The sequence below is a fragment of the Zingiber officinale genome, chromosome 10B (genome assembly GCF_018446385.1).
Source record: "Zingiber officinale cultivar Zhangliang chromosome 10B, Zo_v1.1, whole genome shotgun sequence".
NCBI classification, from domain to species: Eukaryota; Viridiplantae; Streptophyta; class Magnoliopsida; order Zingiberales; family Zingiberaceae; genus Zingiber; species Zingiber officinale.
Window position 1 is genome coordinate 65893025 of NC_056005.1, and position 16629 is coordinate 65909653.

Sequence of the window (16629 nt, forward strand, 5' to 3'; positions counted from 1 at the left end):
AGCCTACAACTACACAAATAACTTAAGCCTAAGTTAGTAATGGTTCATTCATCTAAACCTATAAGACTCATTTATTAGCGCACAACTCTACATGTAAGGTGCCATAATCTCATCCGCTTAAGGATTAGGCATCCCTATCACGACCTAAACTTATGCTACCAGAAATAATACCATAACATTAAGTAATTGCATCAAAAACTAATTTAAAAGTGTGTATATAATATTCAAATTAGTATGAGTGAAGTGAGCTAGTAAATATGCATCACGCTGATTTACTATGGTTGCAGGTGGCAAAGATGAATCACATGTAAATTTAGTCTAGGAGTTTTTCTTGTAGAGAACATTAAGACAGGTGAACGAGAATTTAGTACTTTTAACTCATGGTTCACATAACATACCTTTCTTTTGTCAATACCAATCATAGATGCTACGTATTCAGCAGCATTCTTCTTGTCTAGTATATATGTTTATTCCTTGCTTAGCTAAAGTCTCAACAATCAGTCATGCATCTTCCCTTACTTTATCCTCAAAATAAATAACACCTGCTAATGCACTATCAACTCCTACATATACAACAGATTGGTTCTGAGACTCTGCATATGGAAATTGGTTCCCATGGACACCATGCCTTCAACGGCACAAAAACATATTAGATGATGGATACAGACGTTGTATCTAGATAGTGACAAGTATGAATTTTGTAGCATCTTATAGCTAGTGATATAGTCTTACAAAGATTTCAATGGAGGAAAAGGTTACTGTAACGGAACCTAAATAGATGAAATTCACTTGATGATGATGAATAGCAATTATCTATTCTATAAGCATCATTATCTTTCAGGTAATGAGGGATAGAAGAACATGCATCATGCATTGTAACGTCCATAGTTTTTTTTCAACATACAGCATGCACACAACATGGTTGTCCGTATCTTATAAAACCTCTTCAAAAAACATTTTCATTCAACTTGCATTTGGCATTCTCATAATCGCTAGCATGTATGAACAATAAAAATATAATCTGATCATTAAAGCATTGTGTACATGCTAAAAAAAAATACAACTTACAACTCAACCTTTTATCTCATACTCACCTACATGCAACATTTCCATAGTCCATAGCATGCATGATCATCATAAACATAACTAATACATACATGATCATTAAAATCCCAACTTAAAATCCAGCGCTTTCCCTCTTACATTCATGCAACAACCTGCTATAGGTAATAGTTCAATTTGGGAAATGTATTGGGACATGATTGGGAGTGGTTATTTCAGATTTTGAATAATAAAATAATTGTATGAGGTTAAAATTCCAACAATCCAGGTTTACAAGTTCGAGAACCAAATAAATAACAACAAATTCATTAAAAATGTGGATAAACTCTAAGGTAGACTTAGTCATATACAAGATCGTTAAGGTGAAAACAACCAGAAACTTATAGAAGGTAAAATCTTAAACAACATAATAAAATGATTGATACGTAGAACCTACATTGCACATAACATAATAATCTCATAAACTAGAACTTCATTGATGCACATGGTATGGCACAACTATCAAACATCATGTTTTCAAGGCCTCTTACACCATTAAAACTGAACTTCAAGGGTATGTAAACATCCATGAATTTAAGGAACTAAAAAAAAGAACATGTTAGAAGTTATAATTAAAGGGGCTGATTCTCAAGAGTTTAGGTGAACGTGGTAGGGAGTAAGAATAACTTAAGTACACTAAATAATGTAAAATACCAGAAAAATTTCTAATAAGGATAAGTGAATTTTTTGGAATTTTTAGAAATTTTTTAGGAATTTTTCGGAGCTCGTAAGGATGAGTTTACGGGGATGAAAACGGGGCCCGGGAAAGCCTATTTAGGTTACCCATTTGAGTGAGGAAATGTATATTTTCTTAATTCTTTTCCTATTTTATTTTCTTTTAATCTTATTTTTCTTGTTCCTCTATTTCTCCTCCCCGTGCCTCATCTCCCAATTTCCCCCGCGACACCGATCTGCCCAAACCGCCGCCCGCGGCGGTTTGCTTCTCCTCCCGCGTGCATAAAGCCGAGACCCCTTCTCTTCCTCCTCGCCGAGCGATGGCGCTGATCGCCAGCCTCACTGAGCGACGCGCCGCCGCCACCCCTGCCGACGCCTTGCCCTAGCCGAGCCACCGTCGCCTATGCCCTAGTGTCGGCTACCTTCCTTGCGCCCTAGTTCTCCACCGCCGCCGCACCTTCTGCCCTAGCGCCGTCCACCTCCCTCTTGTCGTTGTCCGACGATGCCACCATGCCCTGTCACCAGTTGTCCTCAACAGTGATCACCACAGAGAGACCGCAGACGAGTGTTGGTCTTCCTATTCGAGGGTCATCTCTACACGAGTTGGGCTTCAACCAGGGGCAAAGGTCCGTGCCCTAGTTTGCTCTTCACTGTGATTTTGTCTTGGTTGTTACCGTGCTCTAATTTTGCCATGTCCTCATTTTCTTTCACCAGAGGATAGGATTTCCTTCATCTTGGTTGTGGGACATTGTGATGTTGTGGATTAACATGATGCTAGATCTCTTCCTTTGTTTCAGCCAGAAGTTTCCAGACAGCTTGTATCGGCCAAATAAGCTTGATTCTGGCTAGAAGAAGAGTATCGATTTGGGGGGGGGGGGGGGGGGTAAGTAGTTGGTTTAGAGGATTATACATTAGTAATTTTAATCTAATGCTTAGCAGTGGATGTAATGATTTTATTAGGGTAATTGCTTTGGGAATCTACAGCTTCACCTCGCTCCGGTTAGGTTTATTGGCAGCAACTTCACCTAGAACTAACTACCGTGCTCCAATAGCGGGTCTTCTCCGGCTGTGAGATTTGACTGAGGCATTCAACTTAGGACTGTGATTAGAGACGGGCATCTCGACATCGGATTGGTTGATTCGATCTATATCGGAGGCGGGTACCTCTTGACTTATCTCTTATGATATTGTCAATTGGATATGCATAGTATTTTATAGCTACAAGCAATGATCATGTTTGTCTTTGGTATGTCATTGTTTGATACCCATAGCATGTTCTGTTTTGTCGCTTGTTATGTATCCATGATTATACCTCGTGATTATTGCCATAAGTACCTTAGTTCCTAGAGTAAGTGACATACCATGCTTTACTGAGTTTAGGACTAGATTCTGGATTTTTATTATCTGACATGTGTATCTATATTTTTATTTCATACCTGATCTGTGTACCTAGACCTTTTGCTTTGATCCATGTACATTGTTGGTACATATTTTATGGAGGTGGATATGTTCAAGACCTAGGTTGTTATACCATAGAGGACCTGTATACCCTAGATATGAGGATTTGACTTACTTGTACTAGGGTACACATTTATATATATATATGTGGATTTGGTTCAGGATATTGTCATGCTTAGTTTCATGCACCATTCCCATGATTGTATGCTGCGTGATAGGTTGCTCCATTATTGTAGAGCATATCGCTAGTTTCATCACTGTTTGGTGCTCTGTTGGTCGCTCATGGGTAGCGTAACGCAGCGTGGTAGCACGTCAGTTTTGCTCTATTCGGTGCTCCGTTGGTCTGCTCATGGGTAGTGTGACACAGCGTGGTAGCACGTCAGGGATCCCTCCCCGTCATGGTGTACCGGGAGATGAGAGCATTGTGCTCCCCCATTTATGAATTGGGGTAGGAGTATGTGTGTACTCCGACAGCATCCCGTCCATTCGGTCACTCATCAGGAGCAGTGACGTCAGAGTGCGCGGTTGTCATAGCCCTACCCACTCAATATCACCATTATGTGTGAGATGACTGACTGGCGTCAGGGGTGACCATGTCATTGGCATCATATGCATTTATTGCATTTATTTACTTGTGTTTGCTGCACTTATATGCTGCATTTTGGTGGATGCATTTGTTTGACATGCATGCAGGAGGTATATTGTGTATATGGTTTGACGACCCTTTTGTTCTGGATAGGAGTTCCTGGTGAGTACAGCTTCCTCAGTTACCTTTCAGTTTTGCATATTTCCTATATATGATTAGGAAGCTGTATTCCATGTTTATTGCTGTTAGATATATCTTGCTAGGCATGTCTATTGGTGATCATGTCCGAAAGTTGAATCAACGGACGCTGGGCACGTGGCGCTCTCCGAGTCGTTGACGTGGATCTCCGGCCGGTCGGACGACGCTCTGGCGAACCTGCACAGAAGTCGGGCCGGGAAGGGGTTCCCGGCGGTGACCCTCCGACGCTCAAGTCAGGCAAGCAGATGGTGGAAAAAGTAGCTCCAAAGGCCTTTTTCGCGTACCTCCGGTGAAGTCTGCGGCTCTTTATATAGAGCGGTGAAAGAGCCTCTACACGCCCACCAAGGCGAGTACGTGTCCGTAGCCCATACCTCGGTATGTGTTTGTCAGAAAGCTTACCTGACGCCATACTGCAACAGTCCCATCGCGCCTTCGATGGGACAACAGGACATCCCGTTGTCAGACTAGGAGTATGGCTTAGCCATATGACTTGACGGCTGTCAGCAGATGTTCCTGTCCCTATTTACCCACCGCCGGCCAGGACGTCCATCCTGCCGGCTAGACAAAGAGCGCCGTCCGGACGGCCCTAATTCCCTGCGCCGGCCGGGCAGCGCGCCCATTACGTCCTGCCTTCTCTTAGGCCTTCCGCTCGGTCATTATTTACTGTTTCATTGAGCGTCGGAACCCCGATCCCTGTCAGGGCACCTTTTCCCATTAGTTATTTACCGGTCGGCCGACCGGGAGTTCGGCCCCTCAAAATGGGGGTCCCCTGTTCTAACCGACGGATCACTTGCCTCCCCCTTAAGTCTAGTCGAAGGAGGCGAAGTCCGTGGCCGATCGGTAATGCCGCTACACTAGTCCGCTGGGGCGTTTGTCGCCTCGTCTCGATATTTAACGTCGGGCTCTCCGGTCGGACGTTTATAGACGCCGCTCGTCTCTCGATATTTAACGTCGGGCTCGGCGGGTTTATAGACGCCGGCTCGTCTCGATATTTAACGTCGAGCTCGGCGGTCTTCCGCTCGGAGCGTTTATAGGCCGCTCGTCTCGATATTTAACGTCGAGCTCGGCGGTCTTCTTCGGACGTTTATAGACGCGGCTCGTCTCGATATTTAACGTCGAGCTCGGCGGTCTTCCGCTCGGACGTTTATAGACGCCGGCTCGATATTTAACATCGAGCTCGGCGGTCTTCCGCTCGGACGTTTATAGACGCCGCTTGTCTCTCGATATTTAACGCCGGAGCTCGGCGGTCTTCCACTCGGGCGTTTATAGACGCCGTCTCTAACGTCGGAGCTCGGCGGTCTTCCGCTCGGACGTTTATAAGCGCCGCTCGTCTCGATATTTAAAGCTCGACGGTCTTCCGCTCGGACGTTTATAGACGCCGGCTCGTCTCTCGATATTTAATGTCAGAGCTCGACGGTCTTCCGCTCGGACGTTTATAGACGCCGGCTCGTCTCTCGATATTTAACATCGGAGCTCGACGGTCTTTCTTTCGGACGTTTATAGACGCCGGCTCGTCTCTCGATATTTAACGTCGGAGCTCGACGGTCTTCCGCTCGGACGTTTATAGACGCTGGCTCGTCTCTTGATATTTAACGTCGGAGCTTGACGGCCCTGAGGGCTAATTCAAAACCCGGCCGATCGGCTCGGGGGTCTTCACCATCGAGCCCCTGGCTCGTATATAATCCTCTCGGTCGAACGGCTCGGGGGTCTTCACCATCGAGCCCGTGGCGGCCACGAGCTCGTATATAATCCTCCCGGCCGATCGGCTCGGGGGTCCTCACCATCGAGCCCCTGGCTCATATATAATCCTCCCGGCCGAACGGCTCCGGGGTCTTCACCATCGAGCCCCTGGCTCGTATATAATCCTCCCGGCCGAACGGCTCGGGGGTCTTCACCATCGAGCCCCTGGCTCGTATATAATCCTCCCGGCCGAACGGCTCGGGGGTCTTCACCATCGAGCCCCTGGCTCGTATATAATCCTCCCGGCCGAACGGCTCGGGGGTCTTCACCATCGAGCCCCTGGCTCGTATATAATCCTCCCGGCCGAACGGCTCGGGGGTCTTCACCATCGAGCCCCTGGCTCGTATATAATCCTCCCGGCCGAACGGCTCGGGGGTCTTCACCATCGAGCCCGTGGTAGCCACGGGCTCGTATATAATCCTTTCGGCCGATCGGCTCGGGGGTCTTCACCATCGAGCCCCTGGCTTGTATATAATCCTCCCGGTCGAACGGCTCGGGGTCTTCATCGTCGAGCGTTTGGCTCGGATACTATACCTCCGGCCGAATGGCTCAGGGCCTTCATCGTCGAGCGCTTGGCTCGGTTATTATACCTCCGGCCGAATGGCTCGGGGCCTTCGTCAACGAGCCTTTGGCTCGGATACTATACCGCCGGCCGAATGGCTTGGGGCCTTCATCGTCGAGCCTTTGGCTCGGATATTATACCGCCGGCCCAATGGCTCGGGGCCTTCATCGTCGAGCGCTTGGCTCGGTTATTATACCTCCGGCCGAACGGCTCGGGGCCTTCGTTATCGAGCCTTTGGCTCGGCTAATTAACCTCCGGCCGAACGGCTCGGGGCCTTCGTTGTCGAGCCTGTGGCTCGGCTACTTAACCTCCGGCCGAACGGTTCGGGGCCTTCGTCGTCGAGCGCTTGGCTCGGTTATTATACCTCCGACCGAACGACTCGGGGCCTTCGTTGTCGAGCCTGTGGCTCGGCTACTTAACCTCCGGCCGAATGGCTCGGGGCCTTCGTCGTCGAGCGCTTGGCTCGGATAATTAACCTCGGCCGAACGGCGCGGGGCCTTCGCTTGAGGAACTGAAATTCTATGACCGAAATAAAATGCAGCTGGAAAACTAACCTGCCGACCAGCAGAGGATCTAATTCAGTTTCTCGACTCCCGAATACCCGTGAAGTGAGGATACGATGTACTCATCGAAACCCATCAAGGCCATGAGGATGGCAGAATTTTCTGGGTCGCCCGTCTTTGCGTTCCAAATAATGGGAACCCGAGCGGAGCTTCTCGATAACTTTGGAGGGGCCCGCTCAAGGAGTCTTCAACTTGTCCATCTCTTCCAACCGGCTTTGCCTTTTTCCATACTAGGTTGCCGACCTGTAATGCCCTTGGGCAAGTGGTGCTTCCCCTTGACTGCCGACCGGACCTTTATCTCGGCCACATGTTGAGATATTTTCCGGTCGGACATGTACTTCCACTCGGCCTAATGATCCTGCCGTCGCCTGTTGCTCGGGGCGTTCGGCTTGCACTTTTTGTTTCTGCTGCTCCACGGGCTTAGCTGCTCTTGCCTTGATTAGAGCGTCCAATCCCTCTTGAGAGAGTGCCACGGTGTGTGGTCGTCCAGCTTCGTCCATCTCTTCCACTCGGATGCAGGCACGTTCCCACAGACGGTGCCAAATTGATCCTGTCCGAAAGTTGAATCAACGGACGTTGGGCACGTGGCACTCTCCGAGTCGTTGACGTGGATCTCCGGCCGGTCGGACGACGCTCCGGCGAACCTGCACAGAAGTCGGGCCGGGAAGGGGTTCCCGGCGGCTCGCGTACCTCCGGCGAAGTCTGCGGCTCTTTATATAGAGCGGTGAAAGAGCCTCTACGCGCCCACCGAGGCGCGTACGTGTCCGCAGCCCATACCTCGGTATGTGTTTGTCAGAAAGCTTACCTGACGCCATACTGCAACAGTCCCATCGCGCCTTCGATGGGACAACAGGACACCCCGTTGTTAGACTAGGAGTATGGCTTAGCCATATGACTTGACGGCTGTCAGCAGATGTTCCTGTCCCTATTTACCCACCGCCGGCCAGGACGTCCATCCGGCCGGCTAGACGAAGAGCGTCGTCCGGACGGCCCTAATTCCCTGCGCCGACCGGGCGGCGCGCCCATTACGTCCTGCCTTCTCTTAGGCCTTCCGCTCGGTCATTATTTACTGTTTCATTGAGCGTCGGAACCCCGATCCCTGTCAGGGCGCCTTTTCCCATTGGTTATTTACCGGTCGGTCGATCGGGAGTTCGGCCCCTCAAAATGGGGGTCCCCTGTTCTAACCGCCGGATCAATTGGTATTCACTGAGTTGTTGAACTCACCCCCGTGGACACTATCTTTTTCAGGTACCAGGTTGTTTATGGTGTCGCTTGGAGTATCCTACCTGCTGGTCCCATGTCACCTCAGAAGATCTGTCTTCGTTGTTGTCCATTTGTACTTTGGTATTTGTATATCTAGCTTGTGTTTCGATTTTGTTTCCGGAGTGGTGTTTTGTGGTGTGGTGTAAGCCTAGCCAGCTAGCATGTCATATATTTTAGTTTTCTATCGTTTTTCTACTGTGTTTTGGATTTTTGTTCCAGCCGAGTAGACTGATGATATAAACTACGTGGATGACTTTGTGTTATATTTTTATTACTGTTATTGTTCCAGCCGTGTTAGCCGAGGTATATGTGGCCCTGAGGGCTTTGTATAAGTGTTTCAGATTGTCACCCGTACAGGGGATGTGTCGCCGAAATTTCTTCGGACAGGGACTCCCCCAGGGCGTGACAATTTAGTGGTATCAGAGCAGGTATACGATACTTGCTATGTGTTATAGATTTTCGAGATTTATCTGATACCAATTTATTTGGTATCAGAGCTCGGCTTACGAGTCTTATTTTCCTGTGTTTCGAATTTCATGTTTTGGTCTTTTCGATGTGACTTTTCAGGTTTTGGGACCTGGCAGTAGCAGGACATCTTCAAGCTATAGGAGGTATGTTGGTATATGTTATCCTACCTTTTTGGTTAGTATATGCACTGTTGACTATTATAGTTTATGACATGTATTAGTATTCTTTATTAGTACCTGTCTAGTTGTTGTAGCATATTACCTGTGATGGGTTAGCCACTGATCTTGATTGACCTTAATAGAGATTAAGGATTATAAGTACTGGTGATTTTTCATATCATACCCCCAGTAGTTTTAGCTTCTGTTATGATTAGATGGTTAGAAGATCGAGGCACATATCAGCCTCTGTTATTATTAGCTGTGTAGTGAATAGTATCTACATATTCATGTTGACTTAGCCAGTAGTATACCATTTTATCTTAGTTAATTTCATTAGTAGATAATTGATCTACTCTTATGAGATCGGTCAGTAGAAGTTTGATTTACCATAGTTGCTTGAAGGGGATTAATGTAATCTTGATCAGTTGGAAGATGACCGATTTAGTTTTTGTTGGTCCGATCAGTAGAGGACCATCATACTCTATTTTATAGAGATGTTGATTTTTGGGTTATTCGTGCTTAGTTGGATATTTAGAGCACATTTAAGTACATGCTTTGTACTGTCGGGGAAAGACTGAATTAGCCGTATACTGTTGTCAGCTTGGTCAGTCTATAAAGGATCGATGTATCCTATTCCATGGGTACTTAAATTTTTAGACTTTATATACCAGGTTGAATAACTTATATGTAGCATGGGGAATATCAGGTTAATTGGATTAAATATGCTGATTCTGTATATCTATGTGGTGTGTACATAGGATTATTATGTGTTGTAGGACTTCTATGATAGACGGTCAAAATTGCATGTAGTGAGTGTATATTTGTCCAGATGATGATTATTGTGGGTTTCTAGTAGATTATACCGAGTGGTCTGATTGGTTTATTGGAGGTATTTTGTCGATTAAATCTATGTTGTGAAATGTACATATGTGTTTGAGTGTTTTATTGAAGGTATCTTATCGACTTAATCTGAGTTGTGATATGTGCAGATGTGTTCGGTGTAATATTTGAGGTATCTTGTTTATTATATGATTGTTCTGAGTGTATACTCGTGTCGATTATGATTGGTTGGAAGTATTACGATGATTATACTCTTGGTATAGGTGTATATATGTCATAGAGTGTTGTTTGAGGTGTATTGTTGATTATACCTATGTTGATATATGCACACGGGTTCGGTATGCATTATTGGAGGTATCACGATGAATTATACCTATATTGTGAGTATGTGTGGTGTGTACAAATTGGAGGATTATGTCGATCATACATATGTTGTGTGAGCACGTGTGCCAGGTGTATTGTTGGTACCAGCATGATGATTTTACTTAGGTTGAATGCAGGATGTGGAGTGTCTGCATTATGTCATTTGTTGGATTACCCTGTCAACCTATTTTCTTATCAGTGGGTGACTCACTACGATGTTGATAGATTTGACGATGAGTTTGATTTGATTGCTGGATTGTTATACCTTTGGATGCACATAGTGATTTGTGGTAGAGTGATCTTGTACAGTCACTAGTTGGATAGTTAGGTGCCTTGGACATTTATGTATTGTTTGTGGTGGAGCGTAGCTCCCACATATTATTGTTGGTTTGTGGTAGAGTGTTGCTCCCACATAGTATGGACTGTTTTTGGTGGAGCGTTGCTCCCATATTGCGGATTGCTTGTAGCGGAGCATTGCTCCCATATATATTGTAGATACATATTACAGATTTGGTTGTGGTGGAGCGTTGCTCCCATATATGGAGGATTTCTTGTAGTAGAGCGTTGCTCCCACATATGTGGTATTTCGTGTGATGGAGCGTTGCTCTCACACTGGAGGATATATTCTTTGGTGATTTATACCGTTGGTGATCAGATTTCCTGACTTGTTGTCGGGGATCTTATGGTTAGGAATGTCTATGATACGGACATTATGTATCTGGGTTTTACTGTTAGGGCTTGTAGAGCCTTAGATGTTTTCAGAGACTTGATGATTTTTGGTATTCCCATGATGTTTGGATCGGTTTCCATTGTCTTTGTTGACAATGTTGTGATCTATTTCGGATCCGCGGTGAGTCACGCACACCATTTTGCATAGATCTAGAAATGTTTCGATGGGAACATCTATATACGAAGTTCAGTAGTGCATTTTGGGATTGTCTTCTGTGAGATTTTTGGGACATATGGTGACCAGTAGGAGTATACTGTGGTTCCACAGGAGATCGAGGTTGTTACCATTGGGAGTAGACGGAATCTATAGAAGAGGCTCGCAACTTCCTTTGTTTGGCTCGATATTTCCGGAGATACGTTGAGGGTTTCTCACGGATTGCTATGCTACTTACATGTCTGACCAGGAAAGGCGTGAAGTTCACTTAGACTGAGGATTGCAAGGCCAGCTTCTAGGAGCTGAAGCGGAGACTAGTGTAGGCTCCGATTTTGGTTTTACCTTCTGGAGAGGATGGATATGTCCTCTACACCGACGCATCTATTCAGGGTTTGAGCGCTGTTCTGATACAACACAATAGAGTAGTCTCCTATGCTTCTCGTCGGTTGAAGGAGCATGAGAAGAACTACCCTGTACATGATCTGGAGTTAGCCGCCATCATCTTTGCTTTGAAGATTTGGCGACATCATTTATACGACATTACATTTGAGATTCTCACTGATCATAAGAATCTCAAATATATTTTTTGTTTTACTCAGAAAGAAACTTAATCTCCGACTGAGGAGATGTATGGAATTCCTGAAAGATTACGATTGTACCATTAGCTATCACCCAGTGAGAGCTAATGTGGTTGTCGATGCACTTAGCAGGAAGTCCAGAGGGACTTTAACTTGCCATCGAGTTGTGGTCACAGACTTGATTCAGGGCTTCTCCGAGTTAGACCTTGAGAAGAAGGGAAAGACAGAGCAGGATATTATTGTTACCATGGTTGCTCAGTCGTCGATCAGGACGAGGATCCGAGAGGCCCAGGCCGGTGATCAGTATTTTGCAGTTTATTGGCAGCCGGATAGTTTCCGGGCAGCAGATCAGTCTCATCCGGTCTTATAGGCGTTACTTCAGGAGGCTCATCGCTCATGATTTGCTGTCCACCCAGGCGGTACCCGTATGTACCAAGATTTGAGGTGTTTCTATTGGTGGAACGACATGAAGGAAGACATCGCAGATTTTTGTAGCTAGATGTCATGTTTATCAGCAGGCGAAGGCTGAACACCAGAGACCTGCCGGCTTACGTCAGCGGATTCCTATTCCCGAGTGGAAATGAGAACATATTACTATGGACTTTGTGTATATAGTGTGCAGCGGAAGTGTGGTGGGTTTGCCGAGGACATGATGAGGCCATGACGCGATTTGAGTAATCGTTGATCGATTAACCAAATTTGCGCACTTCTTAGCGATCCGGAAAACTGATTCTCTGGATCGATTGGTAGATCTGTATTGCTGAGAGATCACCGGATTACATGGTGTTCCTTTGAGTATTATTTCGTCTCGTTTCTGGCAGAGTCTGCAGCAGGCCTTGGGCACCCCGCTCCGATTCAGTACAGCTTTCCATCCGCAGATTGATGGACAGTCAGAGTGGACCATTCAGACTCTACAGGATTTGCTGAGATCGTGTGTATTGGATTTCGAAGGCGGTTGGGAGGACCACTTGCCATTGGTAGATTTCGCCTACAACAACGATTTGCATTCGGCTATCCAAATGCCACCGTTGAAGCGTTGTATGGTAGACCTTGTCGGACACCCACCCTCTGGGATGAGGTTGGGGAGGCCCAGTTATTGGGACCTCATAGAACTCAGCTTGACACAGAGTTGGTCCGTACTATCAGACGGAGGATGTCAAAGGCGCAGGACCGCCAGAAGAGTTATGCAGATCGGAGTCGGAGACTCTTAAAGTTCTCTGCAAGCGACCATGTATTTCTGCGAGTTTCACCCACGAAAGGGGTGAAGAGATTTGGCCTCAGAGGTAAGCTAGCTCCACGATTCATTGTCCTTTCCAGATCTTAGAGAGGATTGGAGCGGTAGCTTACACGCTGACACTACCAACGTATTTCACGTATCTATGCTGTGGAGATACATACCCGACCTGACACATGTGCTGACAAATGTCTCAGTTCCAGTTCAGCCTGACGTCACTAATGAGGAGATTCCGGTATGGATTTTGGACCGGAAGGAGCATCAGTTGTGGAACAAGACTATTCGACTGATTAAAGTCGTATTACAGCATCATTCGGATGAGAAGGCTACTTGGGAGCTTGAGGATACTATCCGAGCTTGATACCCCCATCTTTTCACTTGAAGTATGAGATTTAATTTACCGTTCAGCATTTATACGTTCTATATCTGTTGTTAGTACTTGCTGATGGAAGATAACGAAATTTGGGGACCAAATTTTTATTAGTGGGGGAGAATGTAAAATACCGGAAAAATGTCGAATAAGGATAAGTGAATTTTCTGGAATTTTTAGAAATTTTTCGGAAATTTTTCGGAGCTCGTAAGGACGAGTTTACGTGGATGAAAACGGGGTCCGGGAAAGCCTGTTTAGGCTACCCGTTTGAGTGAGGAAATGTATATTTTCTTAATTCTTTTCCTATTTCATTTTCTTTTAATCTTATTTTTCTTTTTCCTCTATTTCTCCTCCCCGCGCCTCATCTCCCAATTTCCCCTGCGACACCGATCTGCCCAAACTGCCGCCCACGGCGGTTTGCTTCTCCTCCCGCGTGCATAAAGTCGAGACCCCTTCTCTTCCTCCTCGCCGAGCGATGGCGCTGATCGCCAGCCACACCTCCCCTGTGCCCTAGTTCTCCACCGCCGCCCCACCCTCTTTGTCGCCTGTCGACCCGAACAGCACCGCCACACCTTCTGCCCTAACGTCGGCTGCCATCTCTCTGCCCTAGCGCCGGCCAGCCGAACTCCAGTTGTCCTCAACAATGATCACCACAGAGAGACCGCCGACGACTGCTAGTCTTCCTATTCGAGGGTCATCTCTACACGAGTTGGGCTTCAACCAGGGGCAAAGGTTCGTGCCCTAGTTTGCTCTTCACTGTGATTTTGTCTTGGTTGTTACCGTGCTCTAATTTTGCCATGTCCTCATTTTCTTTCACTAGAGGACAGGATTTCCTTCATCTTGGTTGTGGGAGATTGTGATGTTGTTGATTAACATGATGCTAGATCTCTTCCTTTGTTTCGGCCAGAAGTTTCCAGACAGCTTGTACCGGCCAAATAAGCTTGATTCCGGCTAGAAGAAGAGTATCGATTTGGGGGTAAGTAGTTGGTTTAGTGGATTATACATTAGTAATTTTAATCTAATGCTTAGCAGTGGATGTAATGATTTTATTAGGGTAATTGCTTTGGGAATCTACAGCTTCACCTCGCTCCGGTTAGGTTTATTGGCAGCAACTTCGCCTAGAACTAACTACCGTGCTCCGACATCGGATTGGTTGATTCGATCTATATCGAAGGCGCGTACCTCTTGACTTATCTCTTATGATATTGTCAATTGGATATGCATAGTATTTTATAGCTACAAGCAATGATCATGTTTGTCTTTGGTATGTCATTGTTTGATACCCATAGCATGTTCTGTTTTGTCGCTTGTTATGTATCCATGATTATACCTCGTGATTATTGCCATAAGTACCTTAGTTCCTAGAGTAAGTGGCATACCATGCTTTACTGAGTTTAGGACTAGATTCTGGATTATTATTATCTGACATGTGTATCTATATTTTTATTTCATACCTGATCTGTGTACCTAGACCTTTTGCTTTGATCCATGTACATTGTTGGTACATATTTTATGGAGGTGGATATGTTCAGGACCTAGGTTGTTATACCATAGAGGACCTGTATACCCTAGATCTGAGGATTTGACTTACTTGTATTAGGGTACACATTTTTATATATATATGTGGATTTGGTTCAGAATATTGTCATGCTTAGTTTCATGCACCATTCGCATGATTGCATGCTGCGTGATAGGTTGCTCCATTATTGTAGAGCATATCACTAGTTTCATCACTGTTTGGTGCTCCGTTGGTCCGCTCATGGGTAGCGTGACGCAGCGTGGTAGCACGTCAGTTTTGTTCTATTCGATGCTCCGTTGGTCCGCTCATGGGTAGTGTGACGCAGCGTGGTAGCACGTCAGGGATCCCTCCCCGTCATGGTGTACCGGGAGATGAGAGCATTGCGCTCCCCCATTTATGATTTGGGTTAAGAGTATGTGTGTACTCCGACAGCATCCCGTCCATTCGGTCACTCATCAGGAGCAGTGACGTCAGAGTGCGCAGTTGTCATAGCCCTACCCACTCAGTCTCACCATTGTGTGTGAGATGACTGACTGGCGTCAGGGGTGACCATGTCATTGACATCATGCATTTATTGCATTTATTTGCTTGTATTTGCTGCACTTATATGCTGCATTTTGGTGGATACATTTGTTTGACATGCATATAGGAGGCATATTGTGTATCTGGTTTGACGACCCTTTTGTTCTGGATAGGAGTTTCTGGTGAGTACAGCTTCCTCAGTTACCTTTCAGTTTTGTATATTTCCTATATATGATTAGGAAGCTGTATTCCATGTTTATTGCTGTTAGATATATCTTGCTAGGCATGTCTATTGGTATTCGCTGAGTTGTTGAACTCACCCCCGTGGACACTATCTTTTTCAGGTACCAGGTTATTTATGGTGTCGCTTGGAGTATCCTGCCTGCTGGTCCCATGTCACCTCAGAAGATCTGTCTTCGCTGTTGTCCATTTGTACTTTGGTATTTGTATATCTAGCTTGTGTTTCGATTTTGTTTCCGGAGTGGTGTTTTGTGGTGTGGTGTAAGCCTAGCCGGCTAGCATGTCATATATTTTGGTTTTCTATCGTTTTTCTACTGTGTTTTGGATTTTTGTTCCAGCCGAGTGAGCTGATGATATAAACTGCGTAGATGACTTTGTGTTATATTTTTATTACTGTTATTGTTCCGGCCGTGTTGGCCGAGGTATATGTGGCCTTGAGGGCTTTTATAAATGTTTCAGATTGTCACCCGTACAGGGGAGGTGCTGCCGAAATTTCTTCAGACAAGGACTCCCCTGGGGCGTGACAAATAAACTCTGAAGTTAACACCAAACTACCATGGTATCTAAACATACATAAATTTAGGGGAACTAAATAAAGCATGTCATAACATAGAACATGCTAAACTAGATTTTCGATGCTAACATGTAACCTATGGAAGAAAATATCATGCTTGAGAATAAAAAGAGCATGAGCACAATTAAATTCAAATTCGAAAACTCAATCAAAACTAGAAATCCGAATCCTTCTCAAAGCATATAGGATTATCTTGATTAGAAAACAAGTAGGAAAGATAAACACCATCACAACTATCTAAATTTCGGAGTTTACCACTTAACTTACTAAAGTATCTGAACCTACATGAATTAAAGGGAACTAATTAGAACATAACAAGGTATAGAACGTGCCTTTAACTCCTTGCTACTAAGTCTCTTCCTCTTCTTCCTTTTCCTCTTGGTTCGGTGGTGGCAGAGGCTTGGGCTGGCGGTGATATCGACTAGGGGTTGGCGGAAGTGAATAAAAGGAATAGGGCAAGATTGTTTTTTTTAAGGGTGTATATATATATTTATATATATATTTATATATATATTGATGGTGCCAAGTCTCCCTAAGAGTAGTTTGGAAGGTTTCATATAACATTTTATATTTACTTATTTTTGTTCTTTCCATAATTATTTTATAAAAGAGACAACAAATTCGGATAAAATCCTTGACCAACTCACCATATCAAATTTTCTCTCTTTTTTTGAGGTTTAGAAATTTTTGTACATACAAATTTCTTTCAAATTTATGGAATGATTAGGGTTTAC